The sequence below is a fragment of the Thermobia domestica genome, chromosome 5, assembly GCF_964235325.1.
Source record: "Thermobia domestica chromosome 5, izTheDome1.hap1.1, whole genome shotgun sequence".
NCBI classification, from domain to species: domain Eukaryota; kingdom Metazoa; phylum Arthropoda; class Insecta; order Zygentoma; family Lepismatidae; genus Thermobia; species Thermobia domestica.
Genome location: NC_137458.1, coordinates 15538118 through 15564155, shown reverse-complemented (window position 1 = coordinate 15564155; position 26038 = coordinate 15538118). Strand labels below are relative to the sequence as shown.

General features: G+C 36.8%; 1 long non-coding RNA gene and 1 other non-coding gene across 3 annotated transcripts in view; both read right to left on the bottom strand.

Annotated features, from left to right (window-relative positions):
• The window catches only part of LOC145685734 (uncharacterized), a 163641-nt gene that overhangs the window by 92899 nt on the left and 44704 nt on the right, over positions 1–26038 (bottom strand). The window contains exon 3 of one of the 2 annotated variants that reach the window (XR_014131478.1): positions 6911–12678. The exons of the other annotated variant lie outside the window; for it this stretch is intronic. This is a non-coding gene — a long non-coding RNA (uncharacterized LOC145685734). Of the gene's footprint in view, positions 1–6910; positions 12679–26038 lie in introns of those variants that run through there. 2 annotated transcript variants of the gene reach the window in all.
• On the bottom strand, positions 6431–6502 carry TRNAW-CCA (transfer RNA tryptophan (anticodon CCA)). The gene has a single exon. It is a non-coding gene; the product is annotated as a tRNA-Trp (tRNA).

Sequence of the window (26038 nt, the reverse complement as noted above, 5' to 3'; positions counted from 1 at the left end):
ATAGCCATTACAGCGAATGAGAATGAATACGTTCCAAGCAGAGGGTGCTGGAATTCAAAAAGAGGGAAGCAGAAGGATTTCTATTGAAAACCCAGCTCCGACCAGCCAACAACAGCTGTCAGTTTAAAAAGCCCAGTGACCTGATAAAAGGGAGGAACTGGTAGACTGGTTTTGGCTTACGTAGGGGGATTTAAATGGTCTCTGCACTGGAATCTGGTCTCTTTGTATAACAAACATACCGCCACATCAGCTGACATGATTCAATCTCTTAGTTATTTCGTCATGTTTCTCGCAACAAAATGGTCTTGACTTACTCATTAAATAACAGATAAAACAGAAGATACTTTCAAATACAACCGAAATTCCGTAACATGACATGTTTCTATGGTGATAACCCCCAGCTTTGTATAAAGAAACTATTACAAGAGTTTTTAAGTAGCTAATTCCCATTGGCTGCCAGATATGAATAAGACCAGAGGAGGGAGAGCATTTCCTTCATTTTCTTGTTTTTTATGTAAAATAGATAATTTCAATTACAACTGAAAATGTATACGGTACTTCTCTATGGATTTTCAGGAATTTTATTTATTTGTATTATTTTTTTTTACTTGAACTGTGTAACTATAAGCATAAACATTATTAATATGATAAATTAACAGCTAAAAGTGCCAGCAGGTTTTTTTTCGGAGGGGGCGGGAGACCGACACAAGTGCAGTCGGAAATACATACACACACTATAATGCACGCGTGCACGTGCAGAACAACATTTATTTAAATATATTATTACGCATTTTTCTTAATCACAAAAATATATTGAAGTACTACAGTATATAATCTAATTATACTAAATAGAATAGTATAGTGTGTGAGTAAGGAAATCTAATATGTTTTAGCATTTATGTTTGGATTGGGCAATTGACATTCGAAAATCAGGATTGGGCAATTGCCTACTTTTGTCCCATCTTTTGGGTGGCCATTCTGCCAGCACATTTGGTACTGTTCTTTGAAAGACTGGTAGGTGAATTGCGAATTGAAAAATACGTTACCCCAACGTAATTTGAACTATAATATTTGACGAAGCAACTACTTGCCTTCATTTACCCAGTAGTTTCGAAATTCCATTCCCAATCACAATTTTCTTTATATATATATATATATATATATATATATATATATATATATATATATATATATATATATATATATATATATATATATATATATATATATATATATATATATATATATATATATACAGTGGCGGATCCAAGGGGGGGCTGTAGCCCCCCTTGACACTGAGGTATACACTGGATAAAACGGCAAAATATGGTTTAGCCCCTCCCTTGATCATATCCTGGATCCGCCCCCTGTATATATATATATAGGGCCAGATCCAAGATTCTCTGAGGGGGTGCATCAATAACTACCAATACATTTGAATTAAATTTGTGTTTTTTTAAATGCTTTTACGCATCTGTGATGTGAATGAGGAATTAATTTGGAAATGCTAAGTGTCTGCTCTCGATAAATCCTTTTCCTTGAACCTTCAGAAATTTGACTTAAACTATATATATATAATATACAGTGGCGGATCCAAGGGGGGCTGTAGCCCCCCTTGACACTGAAATATACACTGGATAGAATGAGCTTCAATCCTTTACACTGGATAAAACGGCAAAATATGGTTTAGCCCCTCCCTTGATCATATCCTGGATCCGTCCCTACATATATATATTTATATATATAGGGCCAGATCCAAGATTCTCTGAGGGGGTGCACCAATAACTACCAATACATTTGAATTAAATTTGAGTTTTTTAAATGCCTTTAGATATCTGTGATGTGAATGAGAAATTCCTTTCGAAATGCTAAGTGTCTGCTCTCGATGAATTCTTTTCCTTGAATCTTCAGAAAATTGACTTAAACTATTGATTTCGCAAAACTCACTGCTAGCTTCTCACTTTAGATCAGGGGTGCCCCCAAAGTGGGGCTATGACGCAAACGGCGTCATTGAAGTATTTGGGGGGGTAAAAATCTATATAAATATGTTTGAGGAGGTGTAAAAATTAATCAAAAAGATTTTTTTCATGGAAGAACACCTATGGATAGACAATTGGGGGGGCGCGTCATGGACATAAGGGGGTGGGCACCACTGCTTTAGATAGTGTATATTTATAACGAAGGAAGGGGGTGCACTTGCACCTTTGCAACCCCCTAAATCCGGTCATATATATATATATATATATATATATATATATATATATATATATATATATATATATATATATATACTATTTGTAGGGGCTATGTTGGCAGTTAACTAGACTGGTTTATGCGTAGTATTTCCCTATTAAACTGATTACTCTTACGAAAGTATTTAGGTATCTTAAATTCAGAGGAAATTTAAGTACTGTACTGTAGTATAAACATAAAAAAGGAGATCCTGAAAAGTAGGCGTGCTGTAATATTGGGTTCAATTAGTAATAAAAGACTATCTAGACCATTATATAGGACATAATTATGGTGCGCGTGTGAGGAGAGCATTCACATTATTGATACAAGAAATTATTTGCATTGTGGAACATTTAGACTGAAAAAGGGAAATTCTAATGTTCTGAAGGGATTTTATGCTGCTTCAGGTTGGCAACACTGGCCAAGATCAAAGACAAAGGTTTTTTTCCTTTTCCGATGTTGAAATAGATCCCAAAGTTGTTAATTGTTTATTGTCAAAACACATGTGTGTTGTAATTGAATGCTCCCTTAGGCCTACTATCTACTGAGACAAAACTTTTTTCTTGTCTTTTCTGTCAGTAAGGTGCTACCACCTAAGGAGAAATAGTAGAACTAAAAGTCTTGCCTTGCATCCACTAACAAATTTCATCATCTCCAGGATTAATATAACCCTTAATAAGGGATTCGTTTTAGTAGCATCCACATGCATGTCACTGGTACGCAATTGGCTAAAGTACTCAGAAAGAACTATGATCCATTTATGATAATTAGTTTGTTAGTGTATATTTTACCTAGAAATGTTTCCTTTTTATTTTTGCCTTTTTTTAAAAAAAATATCCGTGATGATTCAAAATTTTAGTTGCAAAGAAAATTTAAGAGTCAAGATAGAAAAAGAAAAAGGAAAATAACCTGTATAGATTTTTGGTGAAAAACAATTATAGTTTTTGGGTTAGTAATACAAAATAGCACGAATAATAACTTTTATTTATAAGATTTACAACAATCTACTTGCAGTAAGAAATTGTTAGATAATATCAATAAACATTATTAACAATAACATTACATTAATTTTAGGAAGTCTGTCTTTTGCATTCGATGTGAATCACAAATCTTGAATTTGTATATCTCGTTTGATTTATTTGTGCATGTGAAATAGTTTCCTTGTTCACAAGTGACGTCAGCCGCATGGCAGGGTTGCCAGAGGTACTGGTTTTACAGTACACGAAGCATTGGGAAGATTAAGCATGATGTGCTTTAGCCAGTACTTCGGCATCACTTGTTTCAAGTGGGTTCCAAGGAAATGTGCTATACATATGGCATTTACTATGGAATGGGTATTCATTAAAAGAATGTCAATGTTTTACAAATTTTCATTTTTTTCTGAAAGACAACATTTACGAATAAGAAAAACACATTCTTTTAGCAGTAAATAATCCATACAGATTTTTTGGAAGCAATAAAAAATGATGGTCGTTAAAATGGTGACGTTTTAGCAAATACCAATTTAAAATGTTATTTTTTTGTGCTGACAAGAATTGTAATTTTTGTTTGCACTTCCGAAAGAACTTGAAAGAATAAATGAGTTGAAGATAATCAGATTACGAAGTATCGACATGAAAATAAATGGAGATAATCGTATACCAGCCTATGTTTCCTTCACTTAGCAGCCATATTGTTAAAAACAAAAAAATGTAATTGTGGAACATTCGTTTTTAGCACACCAGAAGTGACCGAATTATTTGACTAGTGCATTGTTTTAATTTATTCGAAGCATATTTACAAACATACACACACTAAAGGTTGAAATTATAACTACAGGTGAAACACAAATAAGATATATATATACATGGATACTGTGAAATACGATACGGAGTTCCATAGGGCTCTGTTCTAGGTTCATTGCTATTCTTACTTTACATAAATTATCAGTCTATACTGATTTACAGAGTTTTAGAAACTTCGGCTTGTAAATGGAATAATTTAGACACAACGTTGATGGCATAAATTATGTGTTCTTTTTAACTTTGCATCTCCTTTTATCGCAAAGTTTCTGAAGCTGTTCGTGGGTAACGGAGTTGGGAGGAAGAGTTGAGAAGTGTACGCAAAGTAGTGGAAAATAACTCTTTTGTCCTCAATACTTCTGGAAAGCTTCGAGAGAGCTTCTTCTGATAACGTGTTGCAACTTTTAAGACGTTTTCCAGACGACTCCTATTCTATCTGTCTTCAAGCTCTCCAGGAAGAGGAAAACCACTCGATGGGTTTTCTTTTCTTAGCCACCCCCACGACGCCGAGTAAAGCAAATGATCAATTGAATAAGACGTGAAAAATGTAATAGTTTTCTTTTGTTCCGACAGATGATAAACATGAAAAATTACCTTATCAATAGTACAAAATTTCTGAACAGTTTCCGCTAATGCAAAGAAACACAGCCACTAGTCATAGAGCACTCATTTGTCATCTCAGCTACGAAGGATCTCTCATTTCAAATCAGGCTCTAGTTTCACAAAACTTACAAATGTTTATTTATTTTAGTTTATTTTTCTTTACAACCTAAAATATTTTGAAGGTCAACCCCCTAACCACACTGGTAATACCGCGTCTCATAAAACCAGGAAAGTGAAATAGTCCTGGAGCTGGTCAGAGGAAAGATGGATGACCGTGATTTTTTTTGTGTTCACCAGATAGTTCATCCAACGTCGTGAGGACAATCGGGAAGCTACCAGAAAGAAAGAGCTGGCAAACCCTTATCTAGAAAGTCAGCATCAGCAGCATGATAAACACAAATCACCCCAAAGATATGAATGTCGCAACTCGGCTGCTAGCCCTGATCCCCAAGGTTGTCGCGTCAGAAATTTAGATTTTCTTAATGGTATGGAAGAGAAATACTAGAATAATAGTAAAATAACTTACATTTGTAACACTATTGCTATCAACCACAGTTTGTATAGTTCAGTAATTTACATTAAAATATATTTTGTGAAACAGATCACCGAACATCGAAGTACTTGCCTTCCAGGGTTTTTCCCCTCAATTCCAACATTAAATTGCTGTGATAGTACTTTTTAAATATCAAGTATGTATATATAGGGTGTTTCAAAAAATACCGACAACTTTCAGGAAGTGATTCATGACGCCAAGATAAGGCATAAAGCATAGACCAACCTGGGTGCAAAAATGCTTCATTCCGGAGTTATAGACTACCAAAAACGTGAAAAAATGACCTTCAAAGATCCATAGCTCCAAAACTATGGCACCTACCGTAGCCGGGCCAAGACTTCACTTAGGAGCTGATATGTGGTCTATCCAAAAATACATATTTCAGAATCCTAAGGTACTCACTTAACAATTTTTATAGAAGTTTGGCTAGGGGCATATAATTTGAAGTACTCACCAGCTACCTCTATAAAAATTGTTGCAAAAGTACCGCAGGATTCTGAAACACGGATATTTGGGTAGGGTACATACTAGTTCCTAAGTGAAATCTTGACCTGACTAGAGTAGGTCCCATAGTTTTAGAGCTATGTACCTTTAAAGTTCATATTTTCATGTTTCTGGCAGCCCATAACTTCGAAAGAGAGCATTTGTACACCCAGGTTGGTCTATACTTTTTGTCTCATCCTGGTGTAAGGAATCGCCTCTCTAACGTTGTCACTGTTGTTTTGAAACACTCTGTATATATATTTTCACTAACTTTCTCTTCCTTATCCATCGTATTTAATGAATGATTATGGTTTAATTAGCCTCAAAAAATATACAAAGTATTTCGAGAATAAGCCGACAAAATTCACATTCGTGTTCAGCATCTCAACACCCCCCCCCCCTACACACACACACACAAAGTTTATCCGAGACTTTGGTGGGAAACACCTAATTGCGAAGATGGGTGCAATTTAAGGTAGTACTACGCCACAACCAATTACATTTATTTGCCACATCTCCGTAGTTAAGTATTTCCGATCAGCGTCGCAGATGAACTTTTTTTTCTTGTATTGAAGTCTTGAACACGTATGCGAAGTTGGTCGGTTAGTTTATTCCCAGGACATTCTGTATTTAGGAATGGATTACATAAATAAATTAAGAGTTCTCTTCTGGTAACACACTTTCTTATGTTCATTTACAATGCAGTATATTAATGTTGCATTATAAATGTTCGTTTATAATAAATTATAAAGTTATATGAAAAGAGAAAAAAATTACTTGACCCCGACGTGATTTGAACACGCAACCTTCTGATCTGGAGTCAGACGCGCTACCGTTGCGCCACGAGGTCTTTCCTCGCGAGTAGTGAAATATCAATTTCTAGCAATGTGAAGTAACATTGCGTAACATTCTTAACAAACGTATTTACGCGTATATATTCCCTTATCAGACGTTATCAAATGTAATTAAAATATCTTAGTTTTATTATTATCACTCAATTGCTATTATATCTAAAATTCAGATTTTTTTTGCTAATTGTTTATTACGGGGACACGAAAAGTTTTTATGCTTAGTGTTTGTCATGCATATTGGTTATATATAGTATATACAAATTAAAAAATATATATATATTCGTAAAAAAACGAGTAGGTCTGTGGAGAAGCGGTAAAAATCTCAATTCAAAGCCAAGGGAATAACTGGAAGCGTCTAAAGAAAATGTATCTAATTATATTATGTTACAGAGGAGTAATAATGAAAATTATAATGGAAAACTGTTTTATTTTGGTATTTGTACAAACTTTTTAACAACGGTTCATTTCCCCACTTTGCTTTTTTCCCCTACTCCATTGATATTGATGGTTAATGACACATGCCACTTTATCAATAAATCTGATAAATTTTATGAGTTACTGTGGCCAGTGTTTCTTTCAGAAATAATGTTCCCGAGGGCACACTTGGTATTTCGGGGGGACACTGCTGATACTATTATTATATTATAAGCGTATTGTTTTGGTCTGATCCGGGGGCCACTTTCAGAGCCCCGGGGAGGGGAATGTCCCCCCAAAAAACAGGTCTGGAAGAAATACTGGCTGTGGCGTGTGGAAAGCCCACAGGAACCCTCACACCCTACCAGCGATTGCTTCAATAATTAACTTATCCGATACTTAACATGTTCCATGCTGACGCTAATCATTGACCTCTCCCCAGGCATTTTTTTTTGTTTGTTTGGTTTGAATTCAGTTTAGCATACCTTTCAGCAGCAAAGCTGTATGAGACGTGCACCTAACAACTTAACGTGAGAGACCTGGGTTCGATTCCCGGCGGAAGCTGTTTTATATTAATTTTACGTTGTTTTAGAAGAATATATTGATTTCATAACAAATATACGCACGCATAATATAATTCATGAAAGGACGCCGAAAGGCGTCCATCGCACATCCCATTAGTCTTTGACGTGTTAGGATATAAGCGGGAAAATTGTAAATCGACGTCTACAGCATATGAAAAGCATTGCACCGGACGCTGACTTGTATCTTTCGCATAGAACGTGTTTTCAATTATCTTGTATGTTAAGCCATACTGAATAGTATTTACCTAGAAACCAACTAATTTTACTACCTAGGTAGCATAACACATCTACAAGGCAAATATAAAAACAAATAAAAATACACATTTTTTTAACGTTTCTTCTCAACATGGCTCGTCCTGACGCTCAGAACTGTCTGTAGTGCAATTACTGTCTGTTGAGACTTTATACTGTGACATTATATTCTATGGTGGCGCCTGGAAAGTCCAAGTTCTTTTGTGAGTAAAAGCACGAGAGGCTGTGAAATGGTCCATTAAGATAAAACAGTGTTCTTGTATCGTTTGGGAGTTGAACCAGCTGTGGCTATAGCCTTCTGACAAACATTCGGAGCAAAGAGCCAATGTTGCCGAAGGGGAAGAACTTTTCTTCCCGTCTTTCCTGAAATTGAGAACTGCTCCTCGCATATCACACACAGGCACTTGGCACTTGAGTCAACGAAAGGGGGAAATTTGGGTGGAAACGGAAACAACCAAAGAGGAAAGAACGAAGAAATAGAAAAGGCAAAAGGAAAGTTGAAAAACCATTTTTTGAGAAGAATTGAAAATGACAACGAGTGTTGACAGTTGTTCCGTTGGCCGGAAGTGGACTCAGACAAAATCATCAAATGTTTTCAGTTTTTGGAGCCGAAGTTGTCCAACAGTTAACTGTTAGCATATGTATCGTTGAGAGACAAGCTTCTGTGATTCTGTTTACAGTCTAGATTGCTTCATTTTTTTTTAACTTCTTCTAACAAGATCTCAAAATTAAGAAACAATTCAGATATAATGGCGTTTAAGCACCCATGCAATCTTTATTTCTTTATCCCGTTAATTTTTGTATCTAATTTCAAACTTTAAAAAAATAAACTCCTGAAGTAAGTGCTTTCAGGGGCTCAGGGTCTATACCAGTGGTGTCCAATTATAATGAGCCCGAGAGCCATAACCGTCTTTACTCGTAAAGTGGAGGGCCGCAGCTAATAATAATAATAATAATAATAATAATAATAATAATAATAATAATAATAATAATAATAATAATAATAATAATAATAATAATAATAATAATTATTATTATTATTATTATTATTATTATTATTACGCTAGAAAAGAAAAATATAAAATTGCATTTGAAATATTATATACCTATTCAATGTGACAAATGAGGGTGAGTAGCAGCGTTTACAAGGCCTGGGATATCTACAGTCATTCCTGTTGTTGTGAGCCGCAGGAGATGTAAAAGAGAAGAATCTCCAAGGCAGCTTCTGAAGCGACTCTTCCGCAATTTTCATAGTGGAAAATGCACTTTCACACAAATACGTATTAGCAAACACTGACACTCTTTTTCCAATTAAACTCCAAGATTTAGGGAAAGATGTTGCCGTGGATTCCCGCGCCTTTTTGTTGTATATAATCGTTAAATGGTTGCCTTATTTCAAAAGAAGAGTGAAACCATTAAAATAATGAATAAATATAAATGAAAATAGTATCAGTAATATCAGTCGTAAATCGTGAGAGTTTGTGGGCCATAGAAAATGGTTTGGGGGACCGCATGCGGCCAGCGGGCCGCCATTTGGACAGCACTGGTCTATACCATCCGGTTTGCGGCTTATAAGACGATGTGTGGTCCGCCCAGTGCCGGATTTACATATAAGCTAAATGAATTCTATGATGAATATTGTTTACTGAAGGAAATAATTTCGCCTGGAAATCTTCAGGAACTTGTATCTGATGGTAAGGAGTGTTCGTCGTAGCATCTTACATTTTCTCCATATCGAATTGTAATGCAGAATGCGAAAATATTCTCAAGAATGAAATTACTTTGGACATATGTTAGAAATAATACGTGTTGATACTGTGAAGGCTGAAGTTAGCAGTGAAGGTGATTCTGAAACATGTTTGTGTGCCACAATGTATAATAGGTTCTTAAGTGACAAATCATTGGTAGAAGCAGCTCAAAATGTATCATTAGTATTGCTATCCACTAGTGAGTCATCATTTTGTAGTATTTTTGTATTAGTTTACTTTAATAATACATATATTAATTTCTATATTATGTTTTTTTTTCTTTTTCTTTACAATGTGCTGTTTAATATAATCTGGAAACAAACTTAAGTTTCGGTAAAAGCAATTTTTTTTTTTTTTTAATGATATATGTTTTTAAGTCAAAGTATCCTCCTTTCTGATTTTACAAATCTGGCAACCCTAAACATATCCCTCTTTGCTGGAAAGGTATCCCTCTCTGGTATAGTTTGCTTCTTGTTTAGCGGAGACCAATCGATTTTGCTGACTTAAAACAATGCTGGAGATATTTGAAAAAGAAGCTGATTATGGCATTGTTTAAGATGATTGCGGCATAATTCTAGCGTCCCATTTATCATGAGACGTGGACCAATGATTTAACGTAGGATGATAATCATATGTGCCCACATCAGGAATCGAATCTGGGTCCCCCGCACTAGAAATCTTATAGAAGGTATTTTTGGAGGAGAGAAGAACAAGAAAATGGATAGGACATTATTCGAGAAAAACATATTGTCTTATTAAGTGTTTGGTAGGTTTAGTAGCGTGTAGAAGAGGAAGCGGAAAAATACTATACTTAATATCGATATCGCGGACTCCACTTTGAGAACCTTCAGATTGAACACTGTCCTAATAGAAGTCTCTTGTGTCTATGTCCCGTGTTGCTCCTAAAATTTAATACCTTTCTTACTTCCCAAGCAATAATAACTACAACTCTCAGCGAAGCTCAATCAACATTAAAAAAAAAAAAAAAAAAGATTTGGTCTGAGGAGGGGTATAAAGATGTCACACCCCTCCTTAATCTAATCTAAAGACGTATTCTCGTAGCAGAAGTGGAAAACAGAGTCTGTCTCCTCCTAAAGTATGATAATCTTATCAATGCTCATTTAGCTGCTTCCTTTTGTGGCAAGTGGCGCCGACCTGCCGGTAGATTCTCGCAACTTTAGGACCCAACCATTTATCATTCCGCACTCCATTTCGCAGAGCCACATGGCGCGAAGCTGGAGATGATTTAGCCTCTTCACGGTATGGGAACGATTGTATATAAAACTCCGTCCCTCTCTCTCCACACTTTGAGTTTTCTTTTCCCCATTATGAAGGGTTCTTTTAATTGAAGACAACTCACCAAAAAGTTATAGTTACAGTGAGTGAGTGTTTTTGGGGGAAGACAAAAGCAATGTTGTTTTACACCTTCCTTTCTGGGATAAGTTTTCGTCGAACAATGTCATTAATCACTCAACACTAATAAGGACACGAAGTCACAACTGGCAGCCGAAAGGGGAAGAAAAACTTTCAGATTTGTCGTTAGTAATGGATTTTTTTTCTTTTCAAGGTTTTGAACTTTAATCAATGCTAAATAACTTGTAAGGAACGTATCATCAGAATTGAAAATGTAAAGACAGTATTTATAGAGAAACGTTTGAGTCAATAGGCTATTTTACATATGTTATGCTAAGGGTTGAGGGCGCTTTCCAGTTTACGACAATATATATATATATATAAAAGTGCGCGTACTCATGCTTTATCTCCTTTTTTTAACTGAATAACTTTAAAAAGCAATAGTGGCAACAGGAGCGCCATTTCAAATTTTGCTTGGGGGGGGGGCAAGACCCCTTGATATAGGTAAAATTTAGCGTTTTTCACTGATTTACTACTATTATATTGGTAAAATCTATATAAATCTCAAACTCAGGGGGGGCAATTGCCCTTCCCTGACCCCCATAAATGACGCCCCTGAGTGGCAACCTTGTTACTGGAGTTCGTAAGCGCCATCTACTATCACTAATATTTCTTCCAGCCATACTTCTCAAAGGGTTCACCCTTGGAACATGGCCGTACTTAGAGAGGGGTGCACCCACCTTCGTTGTAAGTATACACTGTCTAAAATGAGAAGCTAGCAGCAAACATAATAAGAGTTTCATAAGGATTCTGAACGATACATATATCCATCATGTTCCAAGTGTCCATAATTATCTAAAGCAGCAAGCTAATTATATACTGAAAATTATACCAATAGAAAGCGGCCGTGGCTCAATAGGTAAAGCATTGACTTTGCATTCCGACAGTCGTGGGTTCATCATTTAAACTACAGATGCCTAAAGACATTTTAAAAATTCAAATTTAATTCAAAGGCACTGGTAATTATTGCTGCACCCTCCGTCAAAAAATTCTGGATCCGGCCCTGCCTGGGAAATGCCAATTACCTCTAGCCCGGTGATAAGATATGCTAAATTGTGATTACCTAATGCTACTCCCGTGAATGGCATGACACGTCTTTCACCAAGTAGTGTCTCAGTGAAACCCCTCACAATTTGACCCCTCCGCCGACGTAATTTTCTGTAAGAAAGCTTTTTACTAAATTCTTTCCTATCTTCAGTCTTCTCCACTGGTCTAGCAGTCCCGGGTTCAATTCCTGGCGGGAGAACCTTTGGAATTTTAACTCTCCTTGATGTTTCTGTGTTCGTGTCTCTGTTCTTAAAGGTTAATGGTAAAAGTAAAAATAGTGATAATTAGGGAAATTAAGTTATTGAGGAACGTTCGATAAATCAGTTAACTTAAAAATTAGTGGCTAGTGTGTGTGTGCTTTTGGTGTATGTGGTCCTGGGTTCGATTCCCACTGAAAGAGCAAAAGTAAATTAATTTCACAATCATTCACTTAGGACTTGATTATTCCCCATAATGAGTTGTCTGATGCGGACTTCGTTGTGAGCCATTCCATGGGGGGCCGCGGTAGCTCAGTAGTAGACTGCTAACATCTTGTGAGTGAGGGGAGGTTTTTGGTTCCATCTCAACTCTTGCCAAGTGGGTTTTGTGGTGGTCAAACACCGTGTCCGTAGGTTTTCCCATGGTTTTTCCTCCACCTTCTTCGTTCCATCATTATCATGCATCTCAATGTCAGTATCACCTCTTCTTCAGCGTCGAAGCATAGCGTGGGACGTTAAACTAAAAAAAAAGGAAAATAATTAATTATGTACCTGGGGTCTCAACCAGCTAAAAGCAGAGCTGAAATGCACTTTAGCTGGTTTTACTCTAACTGGAAGAATTAATAATAATAATAATAATAATAATAATAATAATAATAATAATAATAATAATAATAATAATAATAATAATAATAATAATAATAATAATAATAATAATAATAAATACAAAACAGACACAAACCTGCTAATTTCAATATCTTTTATTTTCAAGTCAACGCCATTTCTTCTTGAAGATAGCATTCGAAATGTAAATTTTACTTCCTCCCAGCACATTTATTAATATAAATATGGTGGATAGAAGAAAACGAAATATAGTAAACTTTTAAATCTATTTTGAGTTTAACATTACGTAATAATGCTACAGCAACAGTTACAAAATGTTATTTACTTCATATGTTACACACTCGCATTTTATCAATAACATTTTTTACGTTTTAAACTTCTTTTTTTTTAAAAAAAAAAAAGCTAAGTAAATGTTTACTGAAACATATTGTATATCAAAGGTACCGAAAGGGTTAAAATAGACGACAAATTTGGACAAGTAAGCATCACAACAGATTTAATAGAAACTAAAGGATAATCGGCTCAGAGAACCTTGCTTCCAAGGGCGCCGATTTCTCTGTAACTTTGGGGGAGGGCATTCATATGTGTTTGGCTGCAGACAAGGATCTAAGAAGGCATATATGAGGATTTTAAGACAAAATTGAATTCAAATTATGCTAAATATTGTATATTCATAAAAACACATATAACAATACACACAACAATAAAAATACATATTCATAAAAAAAAATATATTGGAGCCCACATCAGCATTGGGATGGCGGTCCCCCCGCTCCCCCAGGATCTTCGCCCTTGCTTGCTTCCAGGGACGTACGCAGGGGGGCCGGGGGGCCGGACCCCCCCCCGAAATTTCGAATTTTTAAAAATTTAGCCTAATTTTAGGGGCAATTTTAGGAATTTTAATATAAAATACCTTCATATTTAGTTTGGACCCCCCGAAATAAATTCCTGGGTACGCTACTGCTTGCTTCATATAGATAAACTTCAATTCATCATTGTTGGGTTTATGCTCAGAAAAGGAGGGTAAAATTATTAAATATCAGTAGGTAGTGCAATATTAGTGAAATCTTTTACTGTTAGGCCCTATGTCGAATTAGTTGGTGTGGCAATAAAATCTTTTTTAACCCTTCCAAACAGGAGGATTTTACTACTACTACAGTCTTATTTGTTTTTTAAAACTCCATTACAGCATTAAAATAAATATACAGCCATCCTCAGTCAATTTTTTCTCCACGTACAGGCACCATTAATGCAACAAGGTCTGGCTTCAAATGAATTTACGACCGTCTGCTTGCTAACCAAACCACCACGCCACACCAAGAAGTTGTCTGATGGCTAAGAGAGGGCGCTACACTTTCTGTCGACTCGCTAAAAACGTTATATAGCTTTTCTTTATATATAACTACTTTGAATTTCTTCTTTGTTTTTTTTCGGACTTGTAGTAAAAAGAAGAAAAAGGTGAAAAAAGTAAATAGTGCACAAACCTAAAAAGATCGTAAAAAAAAGTCTGAGATCCTAACCATAACCAGCAACAATCGTTTCGTATTGTTTAAAAGTAAAATAACTTTTTAAAAAAGAATTTTATGTAGTATTTTCTTCTTAACAAAAACAGAGCATTACTTTTTTAGTTTTTAAAAATTGATTGTCTTTTCGTCCATTCACTTCATCTATTTTTCTACTTAATATATCATGGAAATTCCTTTTTTTCTTTTTCTTCTGAACGTTTAAGCTATAAAATATCAACTTGAAAAGTGTCGTGAGTTTTTAATACACTCCGTTTTATGTAGTGTATATACTGTAATATTCCAATTGCTAAAAGTGAGCTTCGTTATTGTGGCGGGAAAGCCAATAGTAAACAATGGCTTCCCTTGTTATAAACTACTAGAATATTTTTTTGAAATATGTTTACTACTATAAACTGTTGAAGGGTGGGTGTTCATGTACTCTTACAGAAGATTTGGAAATCAAAATATAATCATAGGTATACTGCCCTTATTAGCAGGTCACTTGCAGCAGCTGAGACGCTTCCATGCTTCACGGTCCTCCGCTAACCTCTTCGTCTTCACGTATGATCTTCAGTTTTTATATCATCCATTAATTGTAGTCTCCTTCGCCCCCTCCCTCTCTTTCCCGCCACCATACTCTCTAGGACATCCCTCATGATACAGTTTCTTCTTAGACAACGTCCCAACCGGTTTCTCTCCCTCTTCTAACAATATCTAAAAGTGTTCTTTTCTTCCCCTCCACCATTTCTAGCACCCACTCATTTGTTTTCCGTTCGACCAAACTAATTCTTCCCATTCTTCTCCATAACCACATTTCGAAGGCTTCCAGTCGTTTTTAATCATTTTTATGTAATGTCCACGTTTACGCTCCATGTAGTACAACAGATACAATATACCATACGAAGCATTTTATGAGTCTTTTTCTCAACTCTTTATTCAAGGTCCCACAAAACAGACTTTTCTTCCTCCTAAAGGCTTCTTTCGCCATTCCTATCCTTGCTTTTATTTCACGTTCGCACTTCATGTCATCATTACTAAGAATACTACCCATATACCGAAAACAATTCACTTGTTCTATTTTCTTCCCTCCCACTTTTATATTTGACACAGACCTCTTCGTTCCAATCACCATGGCTTTTGTTTTTCTAACATTTATTTTCATCCCGTGTTCTTCTAAGCCCTTCCTCAGGTTTTCTAACATTCTATTCTTTTCAGATTCTGCAACAAGCGCCATACCGTCTGGAAATTTTATGCATCTAATCATTCTACCTCCTACCAAAATGTCGTCATCATTATGTAAACTCTTTTTCACTATCTCTTCTAGATTCGAGGGTCACTACGAAAGTTTTGAGATACGCATTGTTGTGGCACAGTATTTGAATTTCAACAATTGCGTTCGGTAGTGGTATCCAGAGCGAAGAAGCGAAACAAGTTTCAACTTGCCTCGCTTATCGGCGTGGCCGTATCGCCTTCACTTGTTTGTTGATGTGAGCAGTATTCGGCTGTATAGAATGGAGCTCGAAAGGAATATTTTCCGGCAATGATCCTTTACGATTTCAAAACTGGTTTGAACGAGACACAAAGCCTTGACCGTTTGCAGAAGGCATTTGGGGACCTTGCTCCTTCCCGTGCTACAATTTTTCGGTGGTTTGGTGAATTCAGAAGAGGCCGGACATCGCTTAAAGATGAAGAGAGAGCTGGACGTCCGGCAACAGCTGTGTCAGATGAAAACATGGCCGCTGTGGAACAAATGATTCGAGAAAATCCTCGAACAACTTTCAAGGACATTGAATCTACAGTGAACATTGGATCGCCAGCAGTAACAAAAATTCTTCATTATCATTTTCGTCTCAGGAAGGTTGCATCTCGTTGGGTGCCTCACACTTTGACTGAACAGCAGAAGCGCATGCATGTGGAATGGTGAGAAGAAATGCTTGCAAGATTTGATGGAGGCAATTCTCGACGCATCTCTGACATTGCTACTGGTGATGATACTTGGATCTATCAATTTGACCCTGAAAATAAACGCCAGTCTACAGTTTGGATCTTTCCAGACGAAAATCCACCCACGAAAGTGAAGCGACCGCAAAGTGTGGGGAAGAAGATGGTCGCAACTTGCTTCTCCAAATATGGCCATGTTGCAACTTTTCCATTTGAAGAACAAATGACTGTTACTGCTCAGTGGTACACCACTGTTTGCCTAACAAAAGTGTTCCAGAAGCTTCGGGAACGGTGTCCAAGAATTGGATTGCGTGGGATCCTGCTTCATCATGACAACGCGTCCGCACACAGGCCAACATCACAATTCAGTTTTTAGAATCTACGGAGGTCAAACTTATGACTCATCCGCCGTATAGCCCTGACCTGGCCCCGTGTGATTTTTTTCTGTTTCCCAGAATCAAAGATCGCATGCGTGGGAAGAGATTTTGCAGCTCTGAAGAAGCTGTAGTGGCTTACGAGAATGAACTTTCAACACTTGAAGAAAAAGACTGGCAACACTGCTTTCAAAAGTGGTTTTCGAGGAAGTAAAAGTGTGTACAGTGTAATGGTGAATACTTTGAGAAAATGTAAGTGTTAAATTGATTTTAAGTATGTAAGTTATTTCACATCTCAAAACTTTCGTAGTGACCCTCGTACACATTAAATAGTGTTGGCTAGAGGCAACACCTTGTCGAACTCCTCTTTCAATTGCACTTTCTTCCGTTAGTTCTCCTATCCTAACTCAAAATAATCATCCGTTTTTTTTTTATTTCTTGAAGGAAAGAGAAAATAGTAGAGGTTAGTAATAAATGGCTTAAATCATCTGCATATTATGGCTACTATCGGAAAGTATTATGGCTACACCAGGTGGCTGTCTTAGTTGTTATTGGGGTGTATTTTTGTTCTTTCCTTATGCAAGAGTTGTTTTCTTCTTCTATGTAAACGATTTTTGTTTATTCAACGATGATTTCCAAGGGGGAGTGATAAATTCCCGTCCTCCCGGCAACCACAAAATCCTCCTTGATCGATTGTGCTCAATGTCTATTACCAGTACTATATACATAGCACGATTTTTCCACTCTAATGTATTGCAAGTCCCCTTCCTCGATAGAAATTTCCTGAATCACCACTAAATCCCCCCTACTCGCGAGACGAGATAAGTAAGAATTTTCATGTCGAGGTACGATACAAGACTGCTCTTGACAAGAATTGAAACCAGTATACTTTTCGAGCCGAGACCATTTAAAGGACGTTTTGGACACGAGGTTGTAGTTTCATGACATCTTTTTGAGACGAGATTTACTTCCAGGATATCTTTTCGAGACGAGACTGTACTTCCACAATACCTGTTCGAGAGGAAATTGTACTTCCGAGATACCTTTTCGAGACGAAATTGTACTTCCAGGTTACCTTATATATATATATACACCTCTCTCTCACACACACACACTTTAGATTGAAAACATATTTCGAGACGGTTTTCCCTCTTACATATTGTTGTAACTCTGATTTACCTTGTGTTACGAGACTTTTGAGACATCCTGTAGAGGAGCTATAGATAGATAGATAGATAGATAGAAAATTATATAAATGCACTAAATAAATACATGTAATAAGCCTATATGAAATGTATTAAAATGGTAAAATTATTCAGAAGCAACAGTTATACAAGCTCCCCTAATATTATTCTCTGCGACTGTATAATTAAATCACTTATCACTTTTGAAAAATTAATAGTCTGTGCAAGGTGTTAACTGGACGTGACTGCTGCATTATAGCACGCGACACAAATAAAAATAAATTACAAAAGAAAAACAGTATGCGTAGAACTTGATAATACCACTTTCGATAACAACAGAGAAGCAAATGTTTTGTTTCTAACATTTTGTAACCAACAGTAATTCTCATAACATGTCTGATAAGCTTAAAAAACCAATGTTGATAATTTTTTTTTGAAGTAACGAAAGGCGCTCGGTCACCAATTATCATGTCGTGAAGCAACTAGCGCCTCCTGTTGTTCTGCTACATAATAAAACATACAAAACAAAACAGTTTTATCTACTGCAGCAGCGCCTCCTGGTGGTTCTCGGTAGATTAGCAGCTACTAAAATTTATTTCTACTTATTTTCCCTTTCAGTAATGTTACCTCTTTCTTCTTCTTCTTCTTCTTCTAAATTTAAATAAATCGTATGCCATTTCCTCTGCAAATTGAAATAAAATAAATGGTACATACAGATACTGTCAGGTGTAATTTGTTACGATGAAAATCTTCCCTACCTTTCTAATAAAAATGTTATCTGCCTTTTTAATAAATACAGCAAAATGTTAAGTATGTATTTGATAATATAATCCTGTTAACACCTGCTGCGTTAAAATTCAATTATCTCGTCTTATCTCTACCACACACTAACAAATAACAAGCGATATTACCGGTACATGATGTGAGAAAACTCATATGTATATATATAAAAGTAAGAAAAGTCTCTGTTCATTAAATATGCATATAGGCTATATTCCAGGGGCGTCATTTGGGAGGAGAGGGGCAATTGCCCCCTCTATTAATATACTAATAAAATGTGTGTATTTCTCTGTGTATTTCTTGCCCCCTCCCAATCAAAACCTGAAATGACACTACTGATGTATTAGGCCGGATTTACCCTTAAGACCACTAGGCAAAAGAATAGGGGCGCACTTTGGACGAAAACATAATAAACAAGAATTTAAAAAAAATGCGAAATTTGAATAATAATAGTAATAAAACATGATTAAAATCAGAGTAATTGCCCTCTAAGTTATAACCTCTTTAACGAGGCAATTGACTTTGAATCATTAGTGGTTGAATTTAAGAGGAATTTTAACGTTGTACTTACGTAGGAACGTGCGTGTAACGTTGTTTTATTTATAAGTGTCATGCCCCTTGCACAGCTTCTGGGTTTGTGCGCCTCATAACACCTTATCATTATCATTAACATTTATACAAAAGTGTGAAACAGGTATACATTTTTGTTGTGTAAAAATTTTTGTATGGGCCAGGGGCGGCAAAACATTAAATCCGCATCTGTATGTATTGCATTTATTGGTTTTGTATCGTAGAAATTGGGTTGTCTTGTATTCATTTCAGTCTGTGCTTCTGGTTTAAGGAGAAATACTGTGGTACCTAGTCGTCAGTTTCATATCTTAGTATGGACGGTGTCTGTAAAAATCCGCGAAGTGTCTGAATATAAACCTACATTAATGAAACAGTGTTTTGAATAGACAAGTCTATGTACCGGTACTGAATATATTGTTGGTGAATAAACACTCCCTCATCAGATGCTTATATGAGAATGGCGTAGGAAGGAATAGTTTCTTTAGGGTTACCTTTGCGCCGCCACTGCACTACATCCATTTGTACATTAATGGAATCTACGGGAAAAGAATGGACATTTCCTTTTATTAGACTTCGATCCGATATTTTGTTCTCGACTTATGGCTGTTTTTTTAATTTTCACACCAAGGTGATCTATAAATTTTGTCTTACCTTGGTCTCAGGAATCATCTTCCAAACGTTGTCGGTGTTCTTTTGAAACACCCTGTATAGTGGATCTGTGAAGTTCTATTTCTTTCTTTAATGTAGTAAAAAGATTTGGCGTAACAGCCCTTTTTGTGGGCCTGAGCCGCTCAACGCCATCTGTTAGCGACTGGTAGAACTACTTCCAACCTAGCTACGAATGAGCGGTCAGCACGCCGCGTCACCCTATCGCTAACTGGCTTATCAGGAGCCTTCTAGAGCTAGTGGCCGTCACGTCTTTTATTCACGTGACTCCCCACTTATGCCTCACGACGCTGACGCCGAAAAATTGAGGAAGCACCGACCGGCAATCGAACCCGGGACCACGGAGACATGAATCCAACGCTCTAACCATTAGGCTACGGAATTCCAATTATTGTAGTAAAATTATTTCAAATCCGAGTTCAAAATTTTGCTAGGGGCCGCGGTGGCTCAGTGGCAGAACGTTTACCTCTTGTGAATGGGGTCCTTGGTAGATTAGAGACCTGTACGGGCCGAATTTTTCGACCCGAGCCCAATCCAGCTCGAATGTACCTAGGCCTGGACCAGCCCGGGCCCGAAAAGTTTTGGCTATTTTCGGCCCAAGCCCGATAAATTTTAAAAGTTTCATTTTGTAACATTTTTCACGGGCACACTTGTTCAACGTTTGCCTTTATTCTAATTATCGTTTAACGAAAGTCAATAATTATTAAAGAATTGAAATTAATCGGCCCCAGCCCGGCCCGACCTGAAGAGAAATTAGTGTCGGCCCGCCCAAGCCCGGCCCGACCCAAAGAAATCAGTGTCGGCCCGCCCAAGCCCGGCCAGTACAGGTCTCTATGGTAAATACAATCCCATCGGGCCCCAAGTGAGCTTTGTGGTGGATAAACACCGTGTGTGGGGGTTTTCTCGGGGCTCTCCCTTTGCTCCCACTTTCTTCGTTTCATTCATTTCTCATCATCACCATCTCCTTTAGCCTACGCGGCATAATCGTGGGACGTAAAACTTAAAAGATTTCAGTTTTCAAAATTTTGCTAATACAAAAACGACTATAACACACTTGTACCTAGCTGCTGACAGGGTTGTCTTTTTCCAGAAGGATAAATTCTCATATCTTTCATAAGTAAGAAGCGCCCTGTCAGCAAGATAAACTGCAGAATTCCATTGCACATTGCCGCCAGTATTTCTCCATTTCTATGACCATACTCGTATTTTAACTTTAATCATTAGTTTTGAGTAAGTTTAAAAATGAACAGAGAAACATGAGTCAAATTTTACTCAGAATATCTCTTAAAGTTTTACTACCTATAAATTGATATACAGTTTTGACTTTATAGGGAAAAAGTAATGATATCTTGAGGTGAATAGTTCCAAACGAAATGTTGAATTTTGTAATTATAAGTTTCGTGTCATTAGTCACGTTTTGTGAAGTTGTTAAACGTGTTTTGTTAGGGAAGAAAATGACTCAGGTGTGTGTGTTTAGCTAGAGTCAGTGCTTTCTCATCGAATATGTAAAGACATACGTTAAGTTCAGTTAAAAGCATAATAAAAGCCTGCTCAAAGGGCAAAACAGCGCAGCTGGCTTTTGCTTCTCAAGTAGGTACACAACACAGTTGACCATGTCGTGGACGAAAAGAAGAAGAAGAAAAAAAAAAGCTCAGCCTAAGCATTTACAAAGAGTTGAAAAGATGTATTGCGTACACAAAATTAGTATAAAATATACAGTTTGTTATGCATAAGTGATTAAATGTATGTGGAGGCATGTTCGAATTGTCAGAATAGAAAAGGGGCTGTACTTCGGCCAAATACAGTGTACAGAACTAAAATGAAAAGGCCGAATGGAGACTTGAGTATGTGAACACCTTTCAAGTCTCCCCTTTTGTTACGTGTTTTCGGAAGCGAGTGGAAAGGAAAACAGACATAAGAATATTTTCCTTCAAGAAAAATACACAAGTGTTGTCATCACTTGAACTTGTATATTACACTAGTTAACAAATTTAAACTTTTTGTTTGTTACATGAGAAAAATCACCTGATCTTAAAGGAACTTTTTGCGCTGAATTCGAATATGCACTCGGTTTCTCTCCATCACGTACAGTTTTCCCGTAACAGAGGGATTTTCGGGAAAATCCCTCAAAAATTTCCCTTTTTCAGATATTTTATTCCCCTAGCTCATGTCCCCTTACATATAGTAACATAGAAATTATACCTAAGTATACCTTGATTTATATTTAATAAACCCTAAAAGTTTCGTAAAAATCGCTTTGTTCTCTCTAGAGAAATAAATATATTTGTATGTATATTGTGTGCACTGTTTATTGCACCTGATAGTAATGCTTTCAGATCTCCTGAGTTGGGGTAAAAACGATTTGCTTTATTACTACAAACACAGACATAAAAATGAATATTTACAATAGTCAACAACACACTTGTATTGCTCTCTGTAAATACTTCCAACGTATATTTTTTTAAACGTATAGTATATGTATATCTTAATACATATATATACAATTCTCCAAGTTTTTTCGTTTTGTTCATGAAATGGTTATCAATATTTGTTATCAAATGTAACAGAATGCAAAAGAAAGAAATAATGGAATACAGACTCATTGTTGACAACAATGAACTAATGCAGTCTGAATTTTCCACTACGGTATCATTACCCCCCTCCCCCCGCGCATTTCTTTCTTTCTTGTGTTCTTGACACCTGGTGAGGGAGTTTTGTACATTTTTATATTGACGTGTGGTTTAACACTACTTCACTTTCAAAGTTGTCTTTGCTGCTAAGAGTGCTTTCATGTTTGATCTTAACGGCATTATACCCAACTAAGACCAGAAGTTTAGTTTGTGATCAGTACAATGGCGTCAAGAGGACGGCGTTCGTGTGTTAACTCACCAAATAGTTTTTGTTATGTGTGTGGCCAGTTTGTAGTTAAAGGACAGTGTAGATCCATTACGCCATCGGTGAAACTAGCATATTATATATATTTCGGATGTCGTGTGGGAGATCAGGACAAAACTTGGGCACCCAACATAATTTGTGCGTCGTGCTACGTCACTTTACTTGCATGGGCCAAAGGGAAACGGAGGTTCATGAAATTTGCTGTACCAATGGTGTGGAGAGAACCCACCAACCATCTGGATGATTGTTATTTTTGTCTCACAGTAGTTAAGGGACATTCTAAAAAAAGCAAATACACAATAAGTTATCCCAACGTTAAATCCGCAATTAGACCTATTCCGCACGGGGATGAACTTCCACTTCCCGAGCCCCCTACCAACTGGGAAGAGATATGGCCAAAAGACTCTGATGATGATCATGACCTTGATGAACCATCGACATCAACATGTACATCCAAGGATCCAACGTTCATCCCTGACTGTGTTCGCGAGCCACATTTCATCCGGCAATGTGAACTTAATGACCTAGTCCGTGATTTGCACCTGACAAAACAAGAGGCGGAACTTCTGGGATCAAGGCTCCAGCAGTGGAACTTATTGGATGCAGAAACGAACATATCAGTGTACAGGAAAAGGCATGTTCAATTTTCAAGCTATTTCTCAATGCAAGATAATGTGTGCGTATGTACGGATATAAATGGGTTGATGGCGGAGCTAGGAATTCCTTACGTTCCAGAAGAATGGAGGTTATTTATCGACGCGTCAAAGGTCAGCCTTAAAGCTGTCCTTTTACATAATGGAAATAAAAAACCTTCTATACCACTTGCGCACTCAGTGAAGATTAAGGAATCCTGTGACACCATGTCAACTTTGCTAAATCTTATAAATTACAAGGACCATTGTTGGCAAATATGTTGTGATCTCAAGGTAGTGGGTATTTTATTAGGACTGCAGTGCGGTTACACGAAGTACCAATGTTTTTTATGTTTATGGGATAGCCGAGCTGATGACAAACATTATGAAGTGAAGGAATGGGAACCTAGAGTGAATTACGTACCTGGAGAATGCAACGTCAAATACGCTCCTTTGGTAGATCCTAATAAGATATTACTACCGCCACTTCATATCAAGTTAGGACTTATGAAACACTTTGTCAAAGCCATGGACACATCTGGTGAAGGTTTCAAGTATTTGCGAGATAAGTTCCCTAACCTGAGTGATGCTAAGATTTCAGCGGGAGTGTTTATTGGTCCCCAAATTAGGAAATTAATGCTTGATGATAGCTTTGACAGCAAGTTAAACAGTGCTGAGCTAGCTGCCTGGACAGCATTTAAGTGTGTTGTGCGCAACTTTCTGAGCAATAACAAAGCTGAGAGTTACACAGAAATCGTACAGGACATGATACAGAAATACAAAGAGTTGGGTTGTAGGATGTCTTTAAAAATCCACTTTTTGCACTCCCACCTCAGCTTTTTTCCTACTAACCTAGGTGCTCTCAGCGACGAACAGGGGGAAAGATTCCACCAAGATATAATGGCAATGGAGAAAAGGTACCAGGGACGATGGGATCCTTCAATGATGGGGGACTATTGTTGGGGTCTTGTTAGAGAATGCAACATTTCTTACAAAAGAAGGAAGTAGTGTACGTTTTTGTAACCCAATGGAAGTTTCATATATTGTGATAGTTTTGATTGTCTTTTCATGACCTTTTGGTACATTTGTATTATTGTTTATTGTAAATTGTCACACTTGTAAATTATATTTTATATATGTGTTTGTGGTAATAAAGCAAAACGTTTTACCTCAACTTAAGAGATCTGAAAGCATTACTATAAGGTGCAATAAACAGTACACACAGTATACATACAAACATATTTATTTCTCTAGAAAGAATAAAGCGATTATTACGAAACTTGGAGGGTTTGTTAAATATGAATCAAAGTATACTTAGGTATAATTTCTATGTTAGTATATGCAAGGAGACAAGATCTTGGGGTGTAAAATAAACGAAAAGGGAAATTTTTGAGGGATTTTCGGGAAAATCCCTCTGTTACGGGAAAATCCTACGTGATGGAGAAAAACCGAGTGCATATTCGAATTCAGCGCAAAAAGTTCCTTTAAGAACAGGTATTTCCTTTTATGTAACAAAACCTTTGTTAACTAATGTTATCAATTCTACAAAGTTCATAACGAGGAACTGCATAATTTATACCATTTACCAAACATTGTTTGCGTCATCAAATCTTAAGGCCGCGCCTTCATTGCTTTCGAATGCGAATGCGAACTGTGAATTCATGTGCCTCTACTAGATCTGAAGTTTTGCGAATGAGAATCAAGTAGCAATGTTTCTTTCAAAGTTTCAATGTGAAATATTTTTGCTTGCAAATTCGTACCTTAAAGTCTTGGGAGCACGAAGAAGACGCATGTGGATAAATGACATTTTTTTTATCAAGAAATGAGGAGGGAGAATTTAACTTATTGCCTCAGCTAGAATAAAAAGTTGCGATTCGTGTATTAATTAAATCTTCATATTTTAAAGACAAAACAAAGAAAAATATAGGCTACATACCAGGGTTGTCATTTAGGGGGGAAGGAGGGGGCAATTGCCCCGTCCAAAAGTTTGAGGAATACATATACTTTAACCTATTTTCTACTAATATACTAGTACAAAACGTGAAAGTCTTAGTGCGTTTGCACACGGCAACGATAATATCGGTGGAAGCACCGATAATGTCGGCGATGAAATCGACTTCAGTGTACTCAAATCATAGCTTGCACACGCCAACGATATTATCGGCCGATCCTCCGACACGCAGATGCTGTTGGCCAAGCCCCCCATAATGTCGGGGGCAATGTTTTCTTATGATTGGATGCACATGCGGCCGATAATGTCGCCCGGCCAGTGGGTTAGATGAAGAGAGTGAGTGACAAGGCGCTGTGTATTTTTGTTTTGTTTCTTGTCTTTGAAATTTTGTTGTTTCCATTTTTTTCTATTACAATAATAATAATAATATTATTATCTTGTCCTATAAACAACTTCGGAACAGCTTATTATTTTTTTACAGTCTCTGTTTTGGAGTAGCTAATTCCCTTTATTAAATAAGTATAAAATGTGGGATATCTGAAGAGGGAATGTGGGGTTTCCCTCTAAATAGCTATTACCAAATAGAATATAGGAAATTTAAATAACCAATTTCTTGATTATTTTCCACTACTCTTTTTAAATTTTTGTTCTTTCTCTCTCTCTCTCTCTCTCTCTCTCTCACACACACACACACACACACACACACTCTCTCTCTCTTTGATGGTATATTTTCTAATCTGTTAATGCATTTAAATTTT